Source organism: Marmota marmota, unplaced genomic scaffold (assembly GCF_001458135.2).
Source record: "Marmota marmota marmota unplaced genomic scaffold, marMar, whole genome shotgun sequence".
NCBI classification, from domain to species: domain Eukaryota; kingdom Metazoa; phylum Chordata; class Mammalia; order Rodentia; family Sciuridae; genus Marmota; species Marmota marmota.
In genome coordinates, this window is record NW_025999894.1 from 2,916,739 (window position 1) to 2,943,035 (window position 26,297).

The 26,297-nt window shown below is 36.4% G+C and overlaps 1 long non-coding RNA gene across 1 annotated transcript; it reads left to right on the forward strand.

Moving 5' to 3' along the window:
- Positions 1-6,580: 6,580 nt before the first annotated feature.
- On the forward strand, positions 6,581-25,316 carry LOC125613785. The gene is made up of 4 exons (XR_007344363.1): positions 6,581-7,047; positions 16,813-16,960; positions 22,328-22,545; positions 25,106-25,316. It is a non-coding gene; the product is annotated as an uncharacterized LOC125613785 (long non-coding RNA).
- Positions 25,317-26,297: the final 981 nt, after the last annotated feature.

Genomic DNA, 26,297 nt, shown 5'->3' on the forward strand with positions numbered 1-26,297 from the left:
TAAAAAAAAAAAAAAAAAAAAAAAAAAAAGCAGTTTGGTGATTGGAGTTTCATTACCTAAAGTGGCCTAAATGGTGGTCAAAAGGTTTTTTTTTTTTTCCCCCCCCGGAGGGAAAGGAAAGTTTAGAACACCAGCATTTCTTGTCCGTAATTCCTTGTAGTTATTTTTAAAGACTTCAAATGCTGTGAATCTGTGTACATTGTACGCGTTATCTTGTTTTTTCTACTTCTTAAGTCTAAACCGTGTCTCTTCAACATTCATTCTGCTAAGTTTAAAAAAAAAAATCGAGGAGTCAAGATTATTTTACTTATCTTGCCCAATATGTACTAAAAGAAAATTCAGAGAGGCTCAACAAGACACATGATGATATACTTTGTCAAAATGTGATCTATTTTGTCTCTCTGAAACTTCTAAGACATTTTTGTTACAAATTCAAAAGAATGCATTGGCAATGGTGTAAGATATTTGGGCAAGTAAATAAACGTAAGCCAAAGATAAAATAAGTTGGGCTGCAGTTGTGGCTCAATGGTAGTGTGCTTGCCTTGATATGTGGAGCACTGGATCCGATCCTCGGATCGAATAAAAATAAAATAAAATAAAGATATTGTATCCATCAACAACAACAACAAAATTAAAAAAAAAAAAAAAGAAGAAGAAGAAGTGAAAAAATGTTACTGAACTCTCCCAATTCTCCAATGGTACTTTTCATTACTAGGCTTAACTTGGCCTGAATTCTGAAATCTACCCATCATTTCTACCACTATTCCAGGCATGTGTTTCCTGAGTTTCTTATTCTATCAGATACTCAGGAATGACTTGTGATGGCAACTTTAGTCTGATTTTCATTGCTGTTACTAATATTATTATTGCTACTATTGTTTATGTTGCAGCAAAAAGAATTTCAAGTATTTGGTCCTTTGTGTTTTCTCCAAACAGAAAAAATAGTCAAGGAGCTTGATATTTGAAGAATGTAAAGCCAAATTTGATATTTAAAATTCAACAACCCAACAAGTGTTTAGAAAGTGTCTGGTAGTCTTCTTTGATAATAACTCCAACTTTTCAGGTGAACAAAAAAATGTTTTTAAAAAAGTAAATCAATAATTATTCTGAGAGATCAAATGATGGTAACTAACAGCATCAATCTGGGCATGGTGGCACACACCTCCAGTACCAGCACTCAGGAGGCTGAGGCAGGACTATTTCTTGAGCTTAGGAGTTCTCTTTCATTCATTCCGTCTTCTTACACTTCAATTTGCTTCAAGATGAAATGACCAAAACCCAATTCTTTTTCTAAAATGATCATCCCTGATCAAATTATCTCACTCTCCTCTAACAGCTCACATGCTACCATCCTGTTTACATCACTTTATTTATGTGCTATATCTCTTCAATTAAATTGTAAATAGCCTGAATTTTTCCATATACAAATTTAATTTCCAGGTCTTATGCATTATAGCATATAGTAAATGCTGATGATACTACTAATGAGAAAAAAAATATGTACAAGAAAGATTATGCAAATATTACTGCTATTATACCCCCCCCAAAAATTTTACTACTCACTCTACAAAATCTACCTAGTCATAGAGAACATGTTAAATTCTTCTTATAGAATGATTGTCAACATTAAGACAGTAATCAGGTTGTAAGAATAATAAAAAAAAATGCTAAAGACCTTTTAATTAAAAAATTCTACCAAATAATGCATGGGCGATGATATATTGTAGTGTCTCTTTGAAAAGGTACCTGTCAGATGGCTGATATCTTGTAAACAAGTTAGCCACATAATCTCAATCTAAATTTCCATAGCTACCGAGTTTTAGTATTAAATAAGCAGCTGGAGAGAAGATGTTTCTTTCTGGTTTTCTGTATCTAGGAAATAGATGCCATCCTGCTTGGTTGTCATGGTGGCAACCCAAATCCCCACATCTCATTAGTAGATGTTTTAAGCAAATAAATCACACGGGGATACACAGATCATAGGAGTTATAGCTTGAGATTTAACAAGTTGCCTCACGGTACAAAATTAATAGTGAAATGGAATTTTGACAGTATTTAATGTGGATAAAGAGAATAAAGATTGTTACCTAAAACATAAAACTGCAAACCAAACTCCCACTGGTAAACAATAGGTTTCACTTTTTTTTTCCTTGCTAAATACCAAATGGATTTGCTAGGCCATTATTGCCAAAATTAAAAGCAAAATTGCTAAAATCATTACAATAACTTTTTTCTCATGTTCTTAGTACATTATTTCCCATGACTAAAATATACTGAAAATTATATGCTCCACTTTTAAATATGGTCTGATTAAACACTATTATTACTTGTTTTTAAACACTTACCATTTCTATATGCAAAGAAAGGTGCCAAGAAAAGTCATGTGGTCTCTAAATTCAGGGCTTAAAGTAGATATAATTTCAAAGAATTTCAAATTGGTACCTTGGTCTAGGAAGAGGCAGCATAAATAAAGAACTACAGACTTGGCTGAAAGTAAAAGGGAATCGAGCACCTTTAACACTAGAATTCCAAACTACCACAAAAGCAAATGTGGCTGAAATTGTAATTAAATAGCTTAGGGAATGTTTAATGTTGGGTAAAGGGTGGAGAAGGGAATAACTTCTGATGGTAACTTTAGTTTAATTGTCATTGCTATTACTAATATTATTATTACCATTGTTTATTTTGCACCAAAAAGAATTTAAACTATGTTATCCCTGTGTTTCTCTAAACAGAGAAATTAGTCAAGGAGACTGATATTTGAAGAATGTAAAGCTATATTTAACATTTAATATTTAAAACTCAACCACCCAGCTGAGTGTACTGGTGCACACCTGTAATCCCAGGGGCTCAGGAAGATCAAAAGTTCAAACCCAGCCTCAATAAAAAATAAAAAGGGGCTGAGGATGTGGTTCAGTGATTAAGTGTTCCTAGGTTCAATCCTCAGTACCAAAAAAAAAACAAAAAACTCAACCACCCAACAAGATTCTTGCTAAGTAAGAACACTGACTTTCCAGGTAAACCAAAAAAAAAAAAAAAGGAAAAGAAATCAATAATTATTCTGAGATACCTAATAATAGTACCTAAAAGCATCATGCAGGGCATGGTAACACACACCAGTAGTCCTAGCACCCAGGAGGCTGAGACAGGAAGATTTCTTAAGTCCATGATTTTAAGACAAACCTGAACAACAAAGTAAGACTCCATCCCAAAAACAAACAAAGCATCAAACAAAGGAAGTTTTTTGTTGTTGTTGATTTTGGTACTGAGGATTTTTGTTGTTGTTGTTGTTGTTTTTGGTACTGAGGATTGAACCTAGGGACACTTGGGATTACAGGTGTGCACCACTACACCCAGCTGGGTGGTTGAGTTTTAAATATTAAATGTTAAATTGATATTTGTTTGACTCTTAAATTATATGGTACAAATTATGAAATGCTATAGAGAAATAGTGAAAGCAAAATTTACCTAGTAACTTCAAGAGGAAAAGATGAGGAGATGGGTTTAATTAGAGTGACACTGTATAAGAAGGCAGAGAGAAGTAAACTTGCATGATTTTTTTTAAAGTATAACTTCTCATTCTTCTAATTGTACATGATATAGAACTACACCAGTCGTGTAATTGTATATGCACATAGGGTAAAAATGTCCAATTCATTCTACTATCTTTCCTGCTCCATACTCTGTCCCCTCCCTTCACTCCCCTCTGTCTAATCCAAAGTATCTCTATTCTTCCCTACTCCTTCCCCCGCATTGTAAATTAGCATTTGCATATCAGAGCCTTTGGTTTTGGGGGACTGGCTTATTAAGCTTAGCATGATATTCTCCAGTTCCATCCACTTACCTGAAAATGCCATAATTCCATTCTTCTTTAAGGCTGAGTAATATTCCACTGTGTATATACACCACATTTTCTTTATCTATTTATCTGTTGAAGGGCACCTACGTTGGTTCCATGGTTTAGCTCTTGTGAGTTGAGCTGCTAAAATTTTGATGTGGCTGTATCAGTCACTGAGGCATTATGATTTTAAGTCCTTTGAGTATGGACTGAGGAGTAGGATGGCTGGGTCAAATGGTGGTTCCATTCCAAGTTTTCTGAGGAATCTCCATACTGCTTTCCTTAATAGTTGCACCAATTTCCATCAGCAATGTATCAGTGTGCCTTTTTCCCCACACCCTCACCAACACTTATTGTTGCTTTTATTTTTGATAATGGTCATTCTGACTAGAGTGAGATGAAATCTTAGTGTAGTTTTGATTTGCATTTCCCTAAATACTAGAGATGTTGAACACTTTTTCATATACTTGTTGATCAATTGTATTTCTTCTTCTGTGCAGTGTCTATTCAGTTCCTTAGCCCATTTATTGATTGGGTTGGGTTTTTTGTTTTTGTTGTTGTTTGGCATAGGTTTTTATCAACACAAAGTTAACAGTTAACTGAGAGCATAAGTTAAAGGATAAGGAAAGACATGAGTCAATTTCTGTTTTCTTTCCTACTCTGGGAAAGGAAATGGACTTTAAATTAGTAAAGGTGAAACAACACAGAAAGAGAACTGAAACTCGAGTTAGACAAGGAGGTAGTAAGAGAACACATATCTGTTTCAAATAAGTTCTTGTTTCCAGGCACAAATTACACCGCACAGCTGTCTACAGGTAACCTAAGAACCATTGCTGGTAAGTTCTGAGAAAATGCAAAAACTGAAAAAGACCATGGATCACTTGCTTTTAAAAAATGATTAAGATATAGACACTGAAAACTTTAGAACAGAAAATTAAAATCATAGCATACATAATTAGTCTGGTGGTCACTAGGAACCAGACAAACTAAAAATGCCAAAATAGGATAAATTCTAGTTTATCCATATCAAAAACGTTTTGGTTTCTGCCAAGATGAATGGCATTAATAATGCATCACTGGCAGCAGGCAATTATACCTCTGACTTCCATTTGAAAATCCTATCCTCACCTTGCCTCTTTCTTCTCATTCCTTACCACTATTCTCCGAAAGCTCACATGTCCCTAGAATAAGCAGAAAAATGATCAACCAAAATGTCCATATCCTAGTCCCAGGAACCCCCACAGTTATTTACAGTTAACCTAAGATCTGCTGCTGAGAAACTGTGAAAACTGAAAAAGACAAGAATCACTTACTTTTAAAAAAATGAGAAGATGTTGTCTTATGGGGGGGGGGGAAGGAATTAACTTTAGAGCAGGAATGAGGTGGCTATTGGCTGACCTTAAAACAAGGAGATGAGGGGCGAGGGCTGTAGTTCAGTGGTGGAGTTCTTGCCTAGCATGTGTGAGGCACTGGGTTTGAGCCTCAGCACTGCATGTAAATACAATAAAGGTCCATCGATAAGTTTAAAAAAAAAATAGGGAGATTAGCCACAATTTTTCTGGTGGACCCAGTATAAACATAAGGGTCCCTAAAAGTGGAAGAGGAAAGTGGAAAAGATGCTAATTCAGCTCACCTTCTTAGAAACTAATCAAACTAACCTTAATCAGCAGATCAGGACATTGAGAAGAAACTGCCACAACCTGAACTTCAAGTAATCCTGTTTTTTAAGGTTATCCCCAAAGAAGAGGAGGCCAGAATGTTTCAGAGTAAGAGCTCAACCCACCACTGTTGGTAATCAAGATGAGCAGGGAACACGGAGGCCTCTAGAAGTTGGAAAAGAAACAGCCCCTCTCCCATAGCCTCCAGTAAAGAACAGAGCCTGCTGATGCCCTTGGAGAAACCCATGTGTTAGACTTCTGACTTTCAAAACTGTAAGGTAATGCTGTTTTAAATCACTAAAATTGTGGAAATTCATCAGGGCAGCAATAGAAAACGAATACACTTCTTTATTTAATTGCATTCTCTGTATTGTAGCGCTATGATTTTTTTTTTACCATCCAAATATCATTTATTTTCGTCTCTTTCCCTAGGTAAGCAACACAATACCATAGAAAGAACAACGAACTATTATTTAAATATTGTGGGTTTTGAAACTTAGTAACTGATGTGTCTCCAATTTTACATGTCCTCCAGTTTCGTCAATTGTTAGTTTTCTAATTTGTAAAAAACAGCCTTGTAAAATATCTGCCCTCTCTGACTGGGATGCTTCAAATAATTAAAGAGATGACGTGCATGAAATATAAAATCCAGTTATTCAGGAAAGAATATGTGCTACACACTGCTCAGTATGTTTTATTTGTAGTCTTTATTTAATCTCTTTAATGACATGTCAGTGATATACTATTTTTATTTTTCCACCCCTGAGGTAGAGACAAGTTAATACTCTGAAAACTAATTAAAAAGCATTAGAGGTCACTAATCAATGGACATCATTGTAAGGATGGCCTTAGCCTAAGTAACTCCATTTTATTTTTTTATTAAACTTTATTTTATGTATTTTATTATTTTATGTGGTGCTGAGTATCAAACCCAGGGCCTTGCACATGCTAGGCGAGCACTCTACCACTGAGCCACAATCCCAGCCCCAAGCAACTCCATTTTAAAATAAACCTGCGGTCTCTTCAGGCACAAGTCCACAGAGCCAACCAATATGTCATAAGTCATAGCCTGATAAAAGAAGTCACTTTCTACAACACTGATAAAAGTCAGAGTGAAGTCACTTGATATAAAAATGTCATTTGCCTTAACCCTAATAAGAGTCAGAAGGGTAATACCAGGGCAGAAATCACCAGACCACAGGCCCTGACTCTAAGATGTGAGATGCCACTAAGAAACCTGGTAACAGCTAATAGGGGCTAAAAGGGTGAGCAGAAGCCCCAAAATTTAGTATAAATGATGGAACAAATGAACAGACATTCAGCCAGCCTATACTGATGCACACATGCCTGATGAGGACCTGGATTGACATCCCTACTCTTATCATCTGCCTGGTCCTCTGCATCATCCTCACCACCCTCAAACTCTACAGCAGCCTCTTGACCCTGTTGAGAACGGTAACTTCTCTTTACAACTGTCTTCTCAGCCAGTCATCAGCTCCCTACCAGAATCTGAAGCCTCTATCAGTTCCTGAGCTGGACGCTGCTGTCTGAGTGAGTGTGCATCTGCTGGACTTAAGACATAAGACTTAAGACTTTAAATCTACCACTTAAGCTTAGCATGCAGAGGGAATGTCTGTACTAAGTCTGTCATGATTAAGAATGTTTGCAGTGCTTAGAGTTAACTTAGAATTGTTTGCTTTGAAAAGATTATATCTGTTGCAGTGCCCAGCATTAAGGATTGTCATCTCTTGATTAAGAACCTATAGAGTGAAATTGAATTGAGTGGTTTTGAGTGAATAAAGCATTGAAAAGGGCATTAGTGCCTGAACATTCTTTCTCTCTCTCCCCTTGACTGCAGATGTCACAATTTTGCCCATCACGACAATCATTCAGGAAGTCAATATACAATGAAGAAAAACATTTTTCTACCAATAAACTCCTGGAAATATCTTTTTTTTTTTCACTGAAGCATTGCTGATACTTTCAATATCTGTACCTTGTACATTTCCTTTATAGTTACTCTCTTCATTAATCTGTCCATTCATTCTATAAATATCAGTGAAGTCCGTATCATATGTCAGATACCATCCTAAGCATTTGAGATGGAATAGTGGATGACGCAAATGTGGCACCAACTCAGCTGTTAAGTCAGTGTAGACTGTCATGAGGGCTGTAAGATAGACAAGCAGTGACAATGAAATGTGGTCACTAGCATCACAGGATATGATTTGTAGGAAGACATGAGTGGCTCATCTAATGCCACTCTAAGAGGGGAGGGTCAGGCAGAGGAACTCATAAGATCTGAAGGCTAAGCAGGAGTTAGGCAAAAGAGGAGAGAACATTCTGGAAGAATACTCGTGACTTCAGTGTTTCGGCCTCGTCCTTATGTACACTGCCTTTTCTCAGTTCTCTGTCTCTTAACCTCAAGTAGATCCTGCTTCAAGATTCATTACTGAAATATAATTTGATGTTAGTTCCTGATTTGAAACTCTCAAATACTTTATAATTAATAAGCCCCTTACCCATACCCCATTTATTATCAGATCTCATGTTTTATTAATACACTAATCAGTCAATATTGTTGCTTTAGACCACTTTAATTCCTTTCCAGTTAGAATATAGACCTCCTTAATTAGTTAACCATAATATAAATAAGAAGTGAAAAATAAACACACAAATGTTTTCTGTAGACTTCATTCCTGTGGTTACCTTCTTTTGCCACTAGATGGTACTTGTATACCTGGGAGACACAAATGCTGATTAGGTTTACCTTTCTGGAAACTCACTTGACAATCAGAAGATCAGGAGATTACGAAAAAAACTGCCCAATCTAAACTTGTAAGTGATCCTAGTCCTCAAGTTTATCCTTAAAAATTAACACCATTCTTTTTCTTTTGATAAATATGACAGCAAGAACTTTAAAATCAAATTACCTTTAAATTCCTGCCCACTTGTACCACCCCGCTCCCACCCATGCTTAATTTTTTATTTATTTTAATTTTCAATATCACCATCTTTCTAAAATCCTAGAAAAATGGGAATGGAACTGCTGGTTCTTTCTTGGAGGGCTTCTGCCTTCCCAGCTCCTTATCTAAGCATGATGCCCCTTTCTCCTTCCCCTCCAGCACCATCCCCTCCCTTGTTACTTCGGAAATCCCAATCTTTCTTTCTTTCTTTTTTTTTTAACTGGGGATTGAACCTAGGGGCATTTAACCACTGAGCCACATCCCCAGCCCTTTTTATTTTTTTTATTTTGAGACAGGGTCTCACTAAGTTGCTTAGGGCCTCACTAAGCTGCCGAGGCTAGCTTTGAACCTGGGATCCTCCTGCTTCTATTCAATCATTCCTCAAGGCACATTTCAACTAGCAATTCTACTCCCAAGTTTTCACTGACTTTACAACCACTATAAAAGTCTTTCATTCTTTTAATAACCTTAATAATTTGTTGAATAATAAATGTAACATGCATTATTCTTAAAAGCTATATATATATATATATATGCATCACTATAGCACTTAAAGACTTTCTACCTTATTATTTATGAACCTTGTTCAATATTTGTACTATGTAATGTTTGCCTCTTGTGGGCAGAGACTATTTTAGTCACCCATATATCCTGAAATATTAAACACAGTAATATTTATTGAACTGATTTTAATTGTAATACCCATAAGGCTACTGCCCCAAACACTTAAGAAGCAAAAAATGAGATGATGATTCTTAGTGATATTCTCTTGTATAATTTGGATGAAATTCAATTAGCTACACATGTGAAACCAAATTATCTTTCTGCAGAAGATGTCAATCATGGCTTGCAACTCCTGCTTCTTCCAGTATGTATCTATAGTGGACATAGTACAAGTATTTTAAAATACAAAGCTGAGCTTGAAATAGAGAAAGCAAAGACTTCAGATACCATAAATGAAGAAGAAACAAATTCAAAGTCACACTAGTAGGTGACAGAAGCTGAGATTTTATCCCCACTTAGGAGCAAAAGATGTCATCCTAAAGGCACTTCTGAGGAGCTGTCACTAACATTCCTGCATGAAGTAGGACCCTACAGAGGCCTTAACTTTTTGAAGCCTCAGAAAATTGCTGAGAAGCTGATCTTCTAACCCAATAGTCTAGGTCAAGTGGAGATGGAGTGATGGTTGCATGAAAATTGAAAGCTTCAACCAGTAGAAGTCCAATTTTATACTATCATTCAATAATAGAATCCCAAGATTAAAAACAGAGAAACTGCCAGGCCCCTGCAGAAGCAGTATAAAAAATCCTCCATGAGAATATTTGTACAACTCAGGACACAAATGAATGCCACAGAGTAAATCACTTTCATTAAAGAAATAAAATTTGCAGACCATATAAGGAAACAATTCATCATAAGGCAGAGTAAGCAGACACACACACACACACACACAAAAAAAAAAACAGAAAAATCTGTGCTCCCCAAATCTATCTTTTAATAACTTGAGTTAATAAAACAATCTGAAAATGACTACCAAAAAAAATTCATAAAATGATTAAAAGCAAAAAAAGGAATAAAAATTAAAGGACAAGATAAGGTGAAAAATATAGAAACATTTTAAAAAGAGTGTTGATTCATCAGTAGTCTTCACAAATATTTATTAAACATCTACAAAGTTCTAAAACTGTTCTAGGCACTAGAGATAAAAGGATGAGTAAGACACAAAAATTTTCTACTATCATTTTATTTTCACATTAGAATTTTATTTTCTAGAATATTATTTATAAATAAAATAATAATAATATGAAAATAAAATTATTTTCAATAGAAAATAAAATAAAAACTCAACAGATGATTTAGACAGACGGAATAGATACAACGGAAGAGATAATTGCCAAACTGGAAAACATATCTGAGGAAATCACCCATAGTATAGCAAAGATGATTTAAAAATGGAGAGTAGAAAAGTGAAGTTATCTTATTTCCCTAAGGGTTTAATAAGAAGATCCAACACATATTTAATAGGCAATCCCACTGAAACAGAATAAATAATGGAGGGGAGGCACTCTTCAAAGAGAAAATGACAGAGAATTCCTCCAAAATAAAGACATGACCAATGGAAAAATACAATATATCCCTAACAGGATAAACTTTTTAATAAAGAAGTCAATATCTAGATACTTGTATTTAAAACTAAAGAGCACCAAAAACAAGGAAAATGCTACAGCTGAAAAATAAGGCATACCCATGAGAAAACAAAAATAAGACAAGAGAAATCTTGCCAGGAAAAATAAAGATTGAAATAAAATTTTAAAGGCTCTCTGAAAATTCTATTCTCAGCTAAATCGTCATTCAAAGTGAGAATGAATAGAAGACATTTTCAGACAAAAACCAATAGAGTTAACCATTCACAGATTTAGGCTGATAGAACTACAGACAGATATACTTTAGAGAAAGAGAGGAATTGAGCTGGGTGTGATGGCAATGCCAGTAATTCCAGCTACTAGGGATTCTAAGGAAGGAGGATCCCAGGTTCAAGGTCAGCTTGAACAATTTTGGAAGACCTTGTCTCAAAATAAGGAATAAAAAAAGGACTGGGGATATAACTCAGTTGTAAAGTTTCCATTCATTCCCTGGTAACAAAAAATAAAAAGCAGGGGTATTGGGTGACGGGGGAAAGAAACAAGGTATAAGGAGAAATGAAGAAACTGATTAAAATGTTGGGGAAACCAAGTAAATATTGAAATATAAATAATACATTATAACCAAGAAAGTTAAAATACTGAAACATGAAACAAGTCAGAGTTCAAACATACTGTTTCTAAATCTATTTTTTAAGAAAAACTATAGTTATTAATTTTAGATATATTGTAAAATCAAGTATGCATGTTAAAAATTTTAAGAGTAATGATTTGCATGTGAGTTGCTGAATCATTGAAAAATATTTGATTCTGAAGTAGAAATGAAACAGAGATGATTAAGAGATACATAGCCTAGGCATGTTGGTGCAGGCCTCTGATCCCCAGCTACTTGGGAGGCTGAGACAGGAGAATGGCAAGCTTGAGGTCACCCTGGGCAACTTAGTGAGATTCTGTCTCAAAAAATAAAAGGGACTGGAGCTGTAGTTCAGTGGTAGATCACTCCTGGGTTCAATCCCCAATAACACATGGAGAGAGAGAGAGAGAGAGAGAGAGAGGGCAAGAAGCAAGATGAAGAGAGAGAGAGATAGACAGACAGACAGACTTAAATACAAACCGGACAGATCACATCGGTAATTGAATGCACAGAGAGGCAGGATGAAGAACCTTGTAAGCACTAAATACTCTGAGACAGAGGGGCACCATATAATCATGAGGACCCACTTTGGTCCTGTGTGCCCTCAAGACAGTTGGATTAATATTCATGAATGCTCAGCAAGGGATCCGTGTTGATTTACATCCATAGGCAGGATTTCTAGTCCCTGAACCTTTCTGGGAGAGAAAAATACAAACAAGCACCTTCTGTGTGCTGAACCTTCTTAGCTCACCTTCAACTCTAGTCATCATAACCACAATATTAGCGGGAAAAATGATACAGAAAATAGGAAAGAAGATAAAAGAAAATTTGGTGATTTCATATATCCAGTAATTTGATTCTTCGATACTCGTTGTAGCCTTCCCTAGGTATATTATTAATATTCTGTTTCTTTCCCCTTGCTTCTTGCTGTGTATGTCACATGTTTTAAATAAACAGTGTAATTTCAGCATCTTACTTTGGATTGTGAACTTGTCTAGGCTACCCCGCTGAAGTAGATTTGAACGCTACTATTGCATCAAGGCAATTTCTTGCTAACATACCACAAAAAAGGTAGAGATATAAGACTTGTAAATGTGTAAAAGAAGAAGCGAAGAAAGGACAAACAAGGATTAAAAATTTTAAGAAGTAATATTTTAAAAATAAGTCAGACTTGAAGAATACCTTTTCCTTTATTTCAGGGTTGTACAACTGATTATTCTTTAGTTGCTTCCTCACATAAGTTTGTTATTTGCTGTATGCAATACTGGGTTAGAAAGGTTTCTAAAGTCACACCCAACTATTAAAACAACAGTATTTCACCTACCAGTAATGTCTGTCAAAGTCACTGGAAATGAAGAGAAATATTAGAAGCATGTATTTGTCTTTTTCTTTTTAATTTTTTGTTTGTTCTTTTTTAGTTACACATGACAGTAGAATGTATTTTGACATATTATACATACGTGGAGTATAACTTCCCATGTATAACTTGCACATGATGCGGAGATCTTTGCCTTTCTTGATCCAAATTTTCAAAGCTTAAAAAATTACCACCAATTCTCAGAGCTTTAAAAATCAGCTATGCTTTCTTTTATATATGTGCATTTCAATTTGGTGCCTTTGTACCTAATTTTAATAATTTTATATATATCTGGGGAAAAGTTACTTTATATGCCACCAATTCAAATATTCATATTTATAATATTCATAACTATGCCAAAATCACAAGGTAATATTTTTGTTACTTAAATAGAAAAAAAGTTTTAATGATATAACAAGCAAGAAATGTCAGAAAAAAGAAATTTTAATTGAACTCCACAAATGGTCATTCAGCTTCTATTGTGATATGTACAGGGCAATTTACTAGAGGTTTTAAAATTGAAACAGTATCCCTGCCCTCAAGAAACTCAAATGATAGGGAGATATGTGTGTGTGTAGCCAACTATAAAACAGTGTGGCATCAGCAGATCCTATATCTGGCTGGACATCAGGATTGTGCAAGCAGTTCTCATTTGTATATGTATTGCTAGTGACTGTCAGAACCTATCTGAGAAGAGTAAAAAAGAATCTCTAGGTTATGGAATCTGGAAATCTACAGATTTTAAAGGGCTTCCACATGATTTCTGATTTGGGCCGGATTTGAGAACCACTATGATAAATATTATATTATTAGTCCTTAGAAGAAAGGGTCGTGGGTTACTTTATAGCAGTATTTTTCATGACCCTAATTTTAAAGGAAAGGGGTATGACATGAGCACATTTTCTTGGAGAATAAACCTAACGAGGATAAACTGGCAAATTAGGACATTAATATAAAAAGAGCCCTGTCATGACAGAGGATTATTGAATGCATTTGATGCAAAGAGGAAACAGTGGTACTCAACATCCAAGATGTTGTGTGTGTGTGGAGGGAAGGACTAGTGAATACAGGATAGTAGCCTTTATAATTGGGCCATAAGACCATGTCTGATCCTTTTACTTTCTCTCCATTCCCAGCACAGTCTGAGGGCTGATGCCCAAGAGCTGCTATTAAATTTGAAATTTTAATTTAAAAAAAAGAAAGAAAATCATATCTGTGCACATTTGTTTCCTAGATAGCTGAACACTTTGAAGTCACTGCAGTATTTTTTTGCCATATTTTTATGTCATTTTCTATAAAAACAGTCTACTAGTCAGATGGTTAGTGTTCTAAGTGGGACTACCCGCATTATCAGTTTTTTTGGCGTGTAGATTTTTATTTTCTTCAAAGAATTTTTATTTTTCAAATTTATTTTTATGTTGTTTGATATTGTTATTAAAATAACTTAGTTATTATTTTACAAACTGAGGGCTGGGTTTGTGGCTGAGCTGGGGTTGTGGCTCAGCGGTAGAGCACTCGCCTAGCATGTGCGCGCCCTGGGTTGGATCCTCAGCACCACATAAAATAAATAAATAAAGATATTGTGTCTAACTGCAACTAAAAAATAAATATTAAAAAAAAAAAGAAAGAAAAAGAAAACAAACTGAGAGGGGGAAAATATAAAGAAACATTTTAATTCTCTATGTTCTGATACATGTGATGCAGCCTGTTATTTAGAAAAAGCTAATGGATGTGTTAAATACAAGTAGATGTATTGACCCCAAAATGTGCAACAATTCAAACACAACTAATATTTATTTCTTACTCAGACAGTTCAGAGGAATGTCCTGAGTGTTTATTGCCTAATTGGGAGACAGATGTTTAAAAAGCACAAAGACAAGGCCAGGATTTTTTTTAACTACTAGCTTACAGGCTTTTTGTAAGCAATGGCTATGTGGCTGTTCCTAGACCTCAAGGACATATTGTTCTTAGCTGTGTAGCTCTTCCCAGCAATATCTCCAGAGAGAAGAGAGAACTCAGATCTTTAATAACAGTGGTCATGTTCTTTTTATTTAATATTTAGGAGAAATCAACCTTTCAAGGTATCTAAACCTGGCACTTGATAGAATTGTAATTTATTTTTTATTTTAAAAATTGTGGCGGCAGAGTGGGCGGGGTCGGCGGGTACTGGGTACTGAACCCAGGCCCTCACACATGCTGGGCAAGTATTCTGACACTGAGTTACATTACCACTCAGGGATTTGTAATTGAAAAAAATTTATTTTTTTTAACTCTATTGCTATTTTTCTTAAAAATTCTGGATATTCATATTCCCCACCAATTGTCCATTTTATCTAAATTAACTAATGCACTACCATAGACTTGTACAATATATTGTCAGATAATTATTTTAAATTTCAGTAGATTTCTAGCTACATCCATTTATTTCTTGAATTATAGTTCAGCTAACTAGTTGTTTATCTTATCTGTTAATGTTATCAATGAAAAATAGTTGGATTTATTTATAAATTTTTCTGCATAGATATTTGGAGTATTGAGTTTTGCCTTTGTATTCAAACTGTTTAACAATAGTGGAAAAGTGATGTGCTTTCTAAGCACTCATTATTTAAAATTCGTTCCTTTGCCTTCACATATGATTCATACTTTAGCTTGGAACAGAATTCGTGGGTAACATCTCTTACCCTGACAACTTTGTAGATACATACCCACACCCACACACACTCACTCACACAGAGTTTTTATTTTCTGAGCCATTTGGGAGTAAGTTGCATATATCATACTCTTTTGTCCCCTAAATACTGTGGTTATTTTCTAAGGACAATAGTAGTCTTGTCAACCAAGAATAAAATCAGCCTGGTCGAGAGAAGAAAGAAAATCATTTATTTGGGAACAGTTAGGATTGCAACCTGGGAGACACTGATGTAAGTACCTTGAATTGTGCTCCAAGGCTCAGAGAAAATGGTGATTTTATTCAAAAATAAAAGCACAAGAGAGTTGGTAGTTAAATCCTCTATTTGTCAAGGACACGTTAAATGGTCCTATAAGAAAGAATGGGGTGCAGTCTCAGTCTCTGGGTAGTTTAGTGGAAGGGGCCCATTGTATAGTAGATCAGCACAGGCTAGCCAACAATGTTTTAGAAGAAAGTCAGCTTGCAGTGGACATGTCTGTAGCCCTGTTTAAAAGTTCAGCTTACAGGTGGACATGGGTAAAGAAAAGAGGGACTGTAACATACCATGTCCTGGAGTGCCCCCTTTCTCTTTCCAGAAACCTAGCCAAATTAAGGGAACACTGAGAGCAAGCCTGGGCCAGGATGTTCAGATACATATTATCTTGAAGGACACTGACTTTTCCTCATGCACACGGGGAACTATGGCAAGCTAATGTTATCTTTGGAAAGTTGCTTTGTGCTAGGACGGTTGCTCCTTGGAGTGCTGGTCAGACAAGCAAATTAAGCAAGCTAATGATGCTGTCACTGCTTCTGCAGCCTAATATGTAAAATTCCTCTCTCAGTGGTGACAGGGGTGGAACTGAGGCTCTGTGGAAAGGACATGTATCACTTACTTGTCCAGCTAGTCACCACTGGACAAAATACCAGGAGGGAGAAGAGGCACTACTTGGCAAAGCACAGTGAGGGATGGAGGCACTTCTCTCCCTCAGTCTGTTACTACTGGGCCTTCCTCACAAGCATTTCTTAATAAAGCCTTATGCCTCATCTGTTATCTCCAGGTATTTTCTTTGGTCTCTCTGCAACCTAGCCCACTGGCCTGGCACAACCGGGCTGCCGATGTGACAATGTGTGTAGAACCTGATCCAAAAAATTTGGCCTCCTGACTCTGTTTAAAGTGCCCTGAGCCAATGCTACCCCATTTGATATCCTTTTCTGACAGTCTCCAACACATATAATTATTAATTTGCTTATTTTCAATCTCTTCTATGAGAATATAGTTCCATAATGGCAGGAACTACTTCTTTCTTGATAATTGCTATTTTGCCCAGAATGCAGAATATTACTTTCATTTACAGAATGGAGATAGAAAAACCTTTTCTGTAAAAGGTTAGTGATACTGTATTTAAGGCTTTGCAGGCCAAAAGGAAAAATCAAGAAACTTATATAACAAGAGAGAAAACAAGTTTCCTCATTTTTAAGATTGTTGGAATTCAATATATAATGACACTTGAATATTTCTTTTTTTTTTCTTGGCAATTCTGCTGAGCTAGATTAGAGGGAAGCTAAGAAGAGTAGACAACAAGGGTTTGGAAGCAGAAAATAGCCCAAAAAGTCGTTCTTCAGGGGAGAAGACAAGCAGGAGGAATACCAGAGAGAAGCTGTTGATAGCGGCCCCACAACATCTCCAGATCTAAGCAGGTACTGAAGGGTTCTCCTGGGACCAAGCTGACTTCAGAATGCTTTGAGTCAGTGGAAGTCTGGGATGGGGGATTTAGGAAAGAATTAAAATGTGTAAATGAAAGAGAAAAGGCAAAACGTGTGAAGATTAGACCTGACCGCTAGAGCAACCACTCAACTCTACTATCGAATTCAGCCACAGACAGTACATGCTGCATTCCAATCAAATCTTATTCCTGGACACTGAAATATGAATTTTGAATAGTTTTCATGTGCCACAAAACAACATTTTTTTCTTCACCACGAAGAATGCAAACACCAATTTTAGCCAGTGGGTTTTACAAAAGGATCTGGGCTGGATCCAACCCTTGGACAGCAGTTGTTTGTCAATCCACATAATAGATGCTCCAATGGAAGGAAGGAATCCAGGAAGTGCTAGAGGAAAATGTTTTTCTAAACTTGTAAAATTGTGAGTTATATACAAATAGACATTGAATATGTGAAAATTTTTGTTTAGTTCTTTGAGTAGTGGGGGAATCATTAGGATATTGTTAGGGAGGAGTTCAGGGATACCAAAATGGCCGAGGCAGAGTGCATGAAAAATGGTGCTAGAAGGACAAGACAGGGAGGTGTATCATGTCCCTGTTTTCTGTTTACAGTAAGTCCTGTTACCATGACAACTCCCCCCACGGGTTCAGTATTCTAAAATAACCAATGGGGGTAAAGTGGACAGTGTTCTAATTAGGGATTCTAAAGTAACCAGTGGGGAAAACTGGATAGTGCCCTAATCAGGTATCATAAGGTAACCAACGGGAGCAAATGGGGTAAGGTCTTCAATCAGGTCCACATAGGAAAAAGACTGCTTCACAGCTCAGCATGTAAGATAAGAATTCTTAAACATCATGGCCTTGAGGCCACCTTTTCCACCACTCCACTCTACCTTACAAGGTTCTACTTTCACCTTCACCTTTGATAAATATGTGCTTTGCTTGGATTTCTATGTGCCTTGCTCAATTCTTTGTTGGGGACACCAAGGACCTGGACCCCAACAATAATAATTTTACAAATACTTTTTTAAAAACTTTAAATAACACACACACACACACACACACACACACACACCAGGCATGCTGATGTAAATTTACTAATAAATGCAAAATTGGCTAATGTTCACAGGGTAATGATCAGTTATATTCTAGAGACAAGACTCACTGCCTTACCACAACTTTTTTACAACTTGCAAAGTTGTAAAACCTTTCAAAGTCATGGAGAGGCTCAAGACCCTCCATTAACAGCAACATTAGAAAAACTGGGACCACTCACCAGGCTTCTCAATTACAAAATCAAGCTTGATGAAATCATAAGCTGGTTGCAGAATATCAAACTGATACCTTATTGCTGCTTTACAGGGAATGCTAAAAATGATTTGCATCAGTTAGTTTATAAAATGTCATGACATCTCAATAATATGATGAACATAGAAACATCCCAGCACATGTACCAGAAGAATACCTCTTGTATAGTCCTTAGAAGATGAAAAGACCTCCCATGTTTTTGGATAAGCAGAATTAATGTTATCTAAATGGCCACACTACCAAAAGCAACATGAAGATTCCCATCCAAAACCATGACATTCTTTATAGGACTAGAAAAAAAAAATTCTAAAACTCATTTTGGGAAAATAAAAGACTCACAGTAACCAAAGTAATCCTGAGCAAGAAGAGTGATGCTGGAGACATCACAATGCCTAATCTCAAATTATACTGCAGAGCTAGAGTAACAAAAACAGCATGACATTGACACCCCAAACAGGTACAAAGACCAGTGGAATAGAATAGAAGACACAGAGACAAATCCACGTACTTACAGCCATGTGATACTTGACAAAGGTTCCAAAAATGCATATTGGAGAAAAGATAGCCTTTTAAACAAATATGCTGGGAAAACTGGATGTCTATTAGTAGATGAATGAAACCAGTTCCCTATCTCTTGCCTTGCACAAACATCAAATAAAAATGGATCGAAGACTGAAGAATTAGACCCCAAACTTTGCAATTGTAAAAAGAAAACATAGGGTCAATACTCCATCATATTGGTATAGGATCAGCTTCCTTAACAAGACCCCTAAAGCTCAAGAAATAAAGCCAAGAATCAATAAGTGAGATGGCCATCAAACTTAAAAGCTTCTGCATAGCAAAGGAGACAATTAAAATCATGGATGTTGTTAGGGAGGAGTTCATGGAGAATCAATAGGATGGAAGAAAATCTTTGCCAGCTGCTCCTCTGACAGGGGATTAATACCCAAAATATATAAAGAACTCAAAAAAACTTAACACCCCCCAAACAAATAACCTAATCCATAAATGGACAAAAGAACTAAAGAGAAATCTCTCAAAAGAAGAAATACAGTGGCCAACAAATATATGAAAAACATTCAACATCTCTAGCAATCAGGGAAATGTAAATCAAAACTCTACTAAGATTTCATCTCACTCTAACCAGAATGGCAATTATCAAGAACACAAACAATAATAAATGCTGGCAAGTATGTGGGGAAAATGGTAAACTCATACATTGTTGATGGAACTGCAAATTAGTACAACCACTCTGGAAAGCAGAATGGAGATTCCTCAAAAAAAAAAAAAAAAACCAACTAGGAATGGAACCTTCATATGACCTAGGTTTTGTACTCCTTGATATTTATCTAAAAGAACTAAAATCAGAATACTATAATGATACACCCACTTCACTGTGTATAGCAGTACAATTCACAAGAGCCAAGTTATGCAATCAGCCTGGATGTCCATGACCAGATGAATTAAGAAAATGTGATACACACACACACACACACACACACACACACACACAAAATGGAGTTTTACTCAGCCACAAAGAAGAATGAAATTATGGCATCTGCCAGTAAATAGGTGTAAATGAAGAACATCAGGCTAAGTGAAATAAGCCAGACTTAGAAAAGGAAGGGTCAAATGTTTCTCTCAAATACAGAAGCTAGAGAGAAACAAGGGAAAGAAGGTGGATGAGGAGGGCTGATTGGATATCATAAAGATACAGGGACTATCAGAGGAGTAGAAGATCCAGAGGGAGGAAGAAGGGATTGAAAAGGGGAAGAAATGGAGAATGAATTTGACAAAATAGCATTAGGTGCATAAATAATACAGCACACAGAATTTCACCTTCATGTGTGTGTGGAAAGCACCAACCAAGGATGGGTAAATGGATGAGCAAGGGGAGGACCATTAGAGTGGAAGGAATTGTGGAAGGGAAGAGAACAGAGACTAAAATGAAGAGGGTCAGATTCCAAGCATGTATGATTTTATCAAAATGAATCGAGCTATTATAAAAAAATATCATGCTGTAATGCACTTCCTGTGTGAGCCCAGCAAACTTTATGCAGGGTCAGAAATAATAAAATGTCTTTCAAGATACAGATTTGATTAACAGTCCCAACACATACTGTGATGTAATCCTGAGGACTACATCTCTCTCTCTCTCTCTCTCTCTCTCTCTCTCTCTCAGTTTCTTTATCTGTAAAATGATGATGATAATAGTAACTATTTTATAGGACTGTTATAAGAATTAAATGAGGTAATTCAAGTGACAGGCTTAGTATAGAGCCTAGCACAAACTAATCACCCAATATTATTATTATTTGTCCTTTCGATCAGGGCCTACTAACCTTTAATTTGTCAAAGGCTTGTCAACATACATATTGTTCTGGACAGTCTTGATAAAGCGGAGTTTACTGTTTTAATATCACAGTTGTATATTATTAGAGAAAGTTCCCTCTTGGGGGTGGGGGATGAGGTAGGACCAAAGGAATAAAAAAATAGTTAAGAAGGAGACACAAAGGAAGAACTAGGGGGAAAATATTTGATTCAGAAGTTCCGCATACTTTTCCAAGCCTGTCACTCCCCAAGTCAGCCTCTCTTCCAGCCCTATAACTGAATTCCTGGGAAATCTGAAAATCTACCTGTGCACTGATAATTAACCCCCAAATAAATAGATTAAACACAGAGAGATATGATATCTTGGGGAACCTATAATTTAGGGAAACTTCCAGCACTATCTATTGATAGGATAATGAAGACCAGTCAGGAGTCTGAGACTGACCAGAACACCAGAAACAGTCTTGAGATCACTGCACTGATATCATTCCTACCTATCTTTCCATAATCACCCCTCACCAAGTTTCCTTTAAAGGAAGAACTGAGAATCCCAAATCCACGTCTCTCAGTCTTGAAGTAACCTGCATTCTCCCTCGAATGAGTACTCCTTGCTTTACCTCCAAAGCAGACCCTCTCCTGAGATTGTCCCTATTCTTCCTTGACTTTGTATTTATTTTCCTAAATAAACCTCTGTCTATGCCTGACTGGCAAGTGCTGAAATTCTTTTCTGTCACATATGCCAAGAACCCCACTGATCCTGAATCAAATTCTCCCTTCTCTCTGGGAACTCCTTGGACCTTTATTTGGAGACAACCTCTGTTCTCTTGACAGGGAGATACCAGTATATTCAGTTCTCTGTGTCCTGGGTAATGTGTAGTGATATGGAATTGGCATAGTTTGCCTAGGGTATCCTCTGTTGCTATCAATCAGAGGGGATACATTTTGGTCAACAGAAAGAGGAAGAACACCATCTACCTGAACTTCTGAAGGAATCAACATGTTCTTTGAATTATACACAAGCCTTTTCTAAAATTATCCATCAAAAGTATGCAAACTTTATTTCCCAGTGTGCATTCAGCTTTATTAAATGCTAATATAAGGAAATATCATTTCCTATAAGACTTGGCATGTTTCAGACTACATTGGACACCAAGGAAGAATTCAATTTGAAACTAATTTCGTTGTAAATAAATTATGCACATTTGATCACACCTTCTCTTTTTAGGTATAAACTGAGATATTAAAGAAATTAGAATTGTATACCTACACTTCTAAACTGAGCAAAAAAAAAGTCAAGAATTTTTTTAGAGCCATAGAGGTATTTTTTTCTGAAATATAACATTTTTCCATATGAAGAACTGGCATTTTTATTCCATACCCTACCCGCTCATCACTGCCTAAATTATCATTCCAATTCCTCAACTCAGTGGTTTGTTGGTTTTTTTTTTCTTTCTTTCTATTTATGGTAGATGAAAACCAGCATAGAGGCCATAAAAATAACATTAAGATGCAAACTCAAAGACCATAAGAAAAACATTGTGGTCTAAGGACGTTTCTGCCTGGATTTTCCATAAAACAAAAGTCTGTTAAGACCGACTTTTGAAATGTCTTTTGTTTGACATTGGATTGCCCTCTTTTGCCATTTGGTCAGTACAGGTGAATTTAATTTCCTCCTTTTTTTGTTCTGTTATCAACTCTGCAGGCCCCTCTTCTACAGAAAGTCAATCAGCTTTCAGAGGACCTAGTAAGAGAGAATGGCCTTTGAAATGCCAGAACGGGGAAAACAGCTTGAGAATGTTATGAGGCAAGACAGACTGACGAGAAAGATATTTTCATCTCCGCATACTTGGTGCCAACTCTGGGCAAAGTTAGCAAAACAGTGCGTGATGTGCTGTAAAGTAATACTGAATGGAACAACAGGTGAGTCCAGAATGAAGTAAGAATGGAAAAGTGAGTCAGATCCAAAATCACTCCATTGTGAATTTGTCCTCACGATAATTGTCAATGGCATTGATTGGCAAATCTCTGTTACTGTCTCACAGTAAAAGAATTGATACTATAAACATCTGCATTTTGTGGAGAGTACAGTAATTGTACTGTGCTCTTAGTATTTGGTACAAAACTCGGTGGGGAAGTGGAATCCAGTTCTTAATTCCAATCTATCTTAACAGCCACATATTTCTATTGGAAACTAAAGGATAACAAACTATTGTGCATGAAACATCAATTTAGGGTGCTTATTAAGAAAAAGAGTGTTTGTTAGCAAGAGTCTTATTAAAAATCACAATGAAGTTACTACGGGAGAGCGTATTTTCTGTTTCTGTGGCAATTTTTCTAGATTACTTTTTTCTAATGAACATCATTCTGACCAAAATAAGCAAGTGCTTTAAATTGGAGGGAACACATGGACTGGGGATACACCTCAGCGGTAGGGCACCTGCTTAGCATACCAGGGCTCTGGGTCCATTTATCTAGCACCTTAAAATAATTGGAGGGAGCCCATGTCAATTGATTATTATCATTTGATTATTGATTCTGTTTTTACAGGACTATCTGAAGGTTTTGGGACTATCTCAAGTTTTTAATTCTTACATTTTCATTTTCATAAATGTAAAAATAAAGATGATAAAATGTTTGAAAGTGTTTTTTTTAAAAAACCTGTTTGGGTTTGCTTTTTATTTATTTTGCTTTGGGAGTCCTGACTGGGAGCATCAAGATACAGTGGTATATTCAGGGAGTGATGCTACAAAAGCTGAATATTTTGATGAAACAAATTTTAGCAGTGGTGCACACCTGTAAGCCCAGTTACTTGAGAGGTTGAGGTAGGAGGATCCCCCTTTCCAGCCCAGTCTTCACAACTTAGGGAGATTCCATCACAAAACAAAAGAATAGAAAGGGCTGGGGATATAACTCAGTGGTAGAGTACTCCTGAGTTCAATCCCTAGTACCACAGAAAGAATATATGTTTGAGTGTGTGTGCACATGTGTGTGTATAGAGAGAGAGGAGAGAGAGAGAGAGAGAGAGAGAGAGAGAGAAAATTGGTGAGGGTCCAAGGCCAGAGGGCTCCATATGTATCATTGGAGTAGTTTATATTGAAAACACCTTTCTTAAAAACTTTCTTGAAAGTGATATGTAAATAGGTGTCAAACTTTTGACATGTTTATATAAGCCTGCTTAGGCTTTCATAACAAAATATCATAGACTGGATTGGGGTGGGGGTGCTTAAACAGAAACTTATTTCTCGAAGTTCTGGAGGCTGGGAGCCCAAGATCGGAGTGCCAGAGGATTTGATTCCCAATGAGGGATTTCTTCCTGTCTTGTAGGTGGGTGCCTTCTTGCTGTATCTTCACTGGGCATTGCTGGGGAGGAGAGGGAGAAATGTTATTTCTCATTTGGTAAGTCTACAGTCTCATTAGATTCAGGCCCCACCCTTTTAACCTAATCACCTAATGATCCCATCTCCAGATACAAGTCACATTGAGGGTTAAATCTCCAATATATGATTTTGGTGGAGGAAGGCAACACAATTCACTCCATAGCAACGTTCAGAGCCTTTGACCCATCATTCAACTTCTAGCAATTTATCCCACGTGTGCGGCATGAGGTGCAGGTGGGAGTGAAGGAAGGTAACTGGAGTGTGGCTCCAAATGGAAGCTTACGTATATTCATCATTATGATCATGTTGTTGTTATTACTTTGAGAGCTGGAGCCTTGCTATGTTGCCCAGGCTGTTCTCCAATGCCTGAGCGTAATTGATCCTCCTGCCTCAGCCTTCCAAGTAGCTGGGACTACATGTGTGTCACTGTCCCCGGCCATATTTTGTATCTATAATTCAAAGTAGAGAAACAAACACAATGTTCAAAAAATACTCATGATTGAGTGCATCGTGATACAAAAGAGACAGAAAATTAGATAACCAATAAAACTGTTCCTTTTTAGTTTTTCTTTTACCAGGGGAAGATGCATATAGTATATTTTTAAACACAAATAAACTGATTTATGTACTGTGATATCAACTATGTAAAACAAATGTATAGATACCTAGAGAAAAGCTTTAAGGAATATGTAATAAAATATTAGTGTTGATTATGTCTGGGTATCAGGATTATATATTTTTTTTCAAATTTTCTATAAAAGGAATATAGTATGTTAAGAATACAAAAATATTTTTCAAAGTAAACTAACATGTAAATGTGGGGTACAGCCAAGACAAGAGGGAGAAATGCTTATTATCTAGGAAACCTACTGGGTATCATAAGGGTAAGATGAAATAAAGAATTTTATCATAACATGTCAGGTAAATAAATTTGGGTTTCCTTGTACTTTTAAACTCTCTTTTCCTATAAGCCACAAAGGGGCTTCCTTCTTTAACATGCCCAGAGATAAAATGTTAGAGTTAGAAAATTAAGGAGGAATGTTTCTGTTTCCTCCTAGTGGATTAGTTGAATGATAATATGTAAATCTAACCTAATCTTTCAGGTGGACCTGCTGAATGGAGCACACAAACAGCCACTTTTTATTTCGCATCCATCATTTTATTATGATTTGCCTTATTTCCAACAGAGGGATCCTCAAGTGTTCTAGATAACCCAGTTCAATTTCAGGCATCAGTGAAAATAACAATGAATGGATCTTATGTGACTAAAGAAAGCTCCTTCCTACTCTCTACCTTTAATTTCCATGAAAATAAATCCACTCTTGTTGCAAAACAATTCTGCCTGATACTTAAATACAACTTATGTTATTGTGCTGGTTTCTCTTTCAGATTACACCCTCCTTCTCATCTTCTCTAGTCCTTCTGTATGAACATATTTAGAAAACAAGTTATCAGTATTTGCAGGTGCAAGAGATATTTACAAGTATCTCATTTAAGCTGTAACTTTATAAGATTTAATAAGCAGTTTTTCTACTTTATTATTTAGTTATGAATCTTCTAGTGATGAATTATGTATGTTGACTTATTCCTAAACAGACACATAACAGAGACCTATTATGAGAGGGCCCTAAACTCAAGAGTTTGTAATTGTAATTTACCTTTCCATATCTCTATATAGTCAGCTAGCATTTTTTTTTCCTGTTGTTGAATATTTAACGAAGTCAGTGCCAAAAAAGACAGTAGTTTATCATTGGATCCAGGTTAACATAGTTAATAAAGGATTTTTCCATCTCATTTTCTCTAAATTTTCCATTTTCTCATTTCTCTCACTTTTATGGTTCAGGGCATAGTGTTGCAGAGGTTAGGGGGAAATCATAGAGTACACAGCTGTGGGAAGGTTCATGTCTGTTTACAACCTCAGGTGTCTGCTGTCATCCATTGAGACATTAAGAGAGTATCATCCGTCACTTGGTGTCATGATTCTGCCCTGTGCCCCTGCTGTTATCTGCTGAGACTTACTCATCAATCATCTGGTCTGTCATTTACAGACTGCCAGTTCATGAAGCACAACCTGTGCTCTTTTCATTCCATACAGGTTGGTGGACCTTCTTCCCTGCACCAGTTTGATGCCTTTTCCTGACAATAGGGTGTGCCCTGGTGCCATGTTGGAGTCAAGGAAGACACAGGCAGTGACCTTGGACCCTCTCTGCTCAGATTCCATAATGGCAGTATTCTTTGACACTTGCATATTGCTGGGTGGGAAATCTTCTGTAATCAGTTTGCCACATCCTTGAA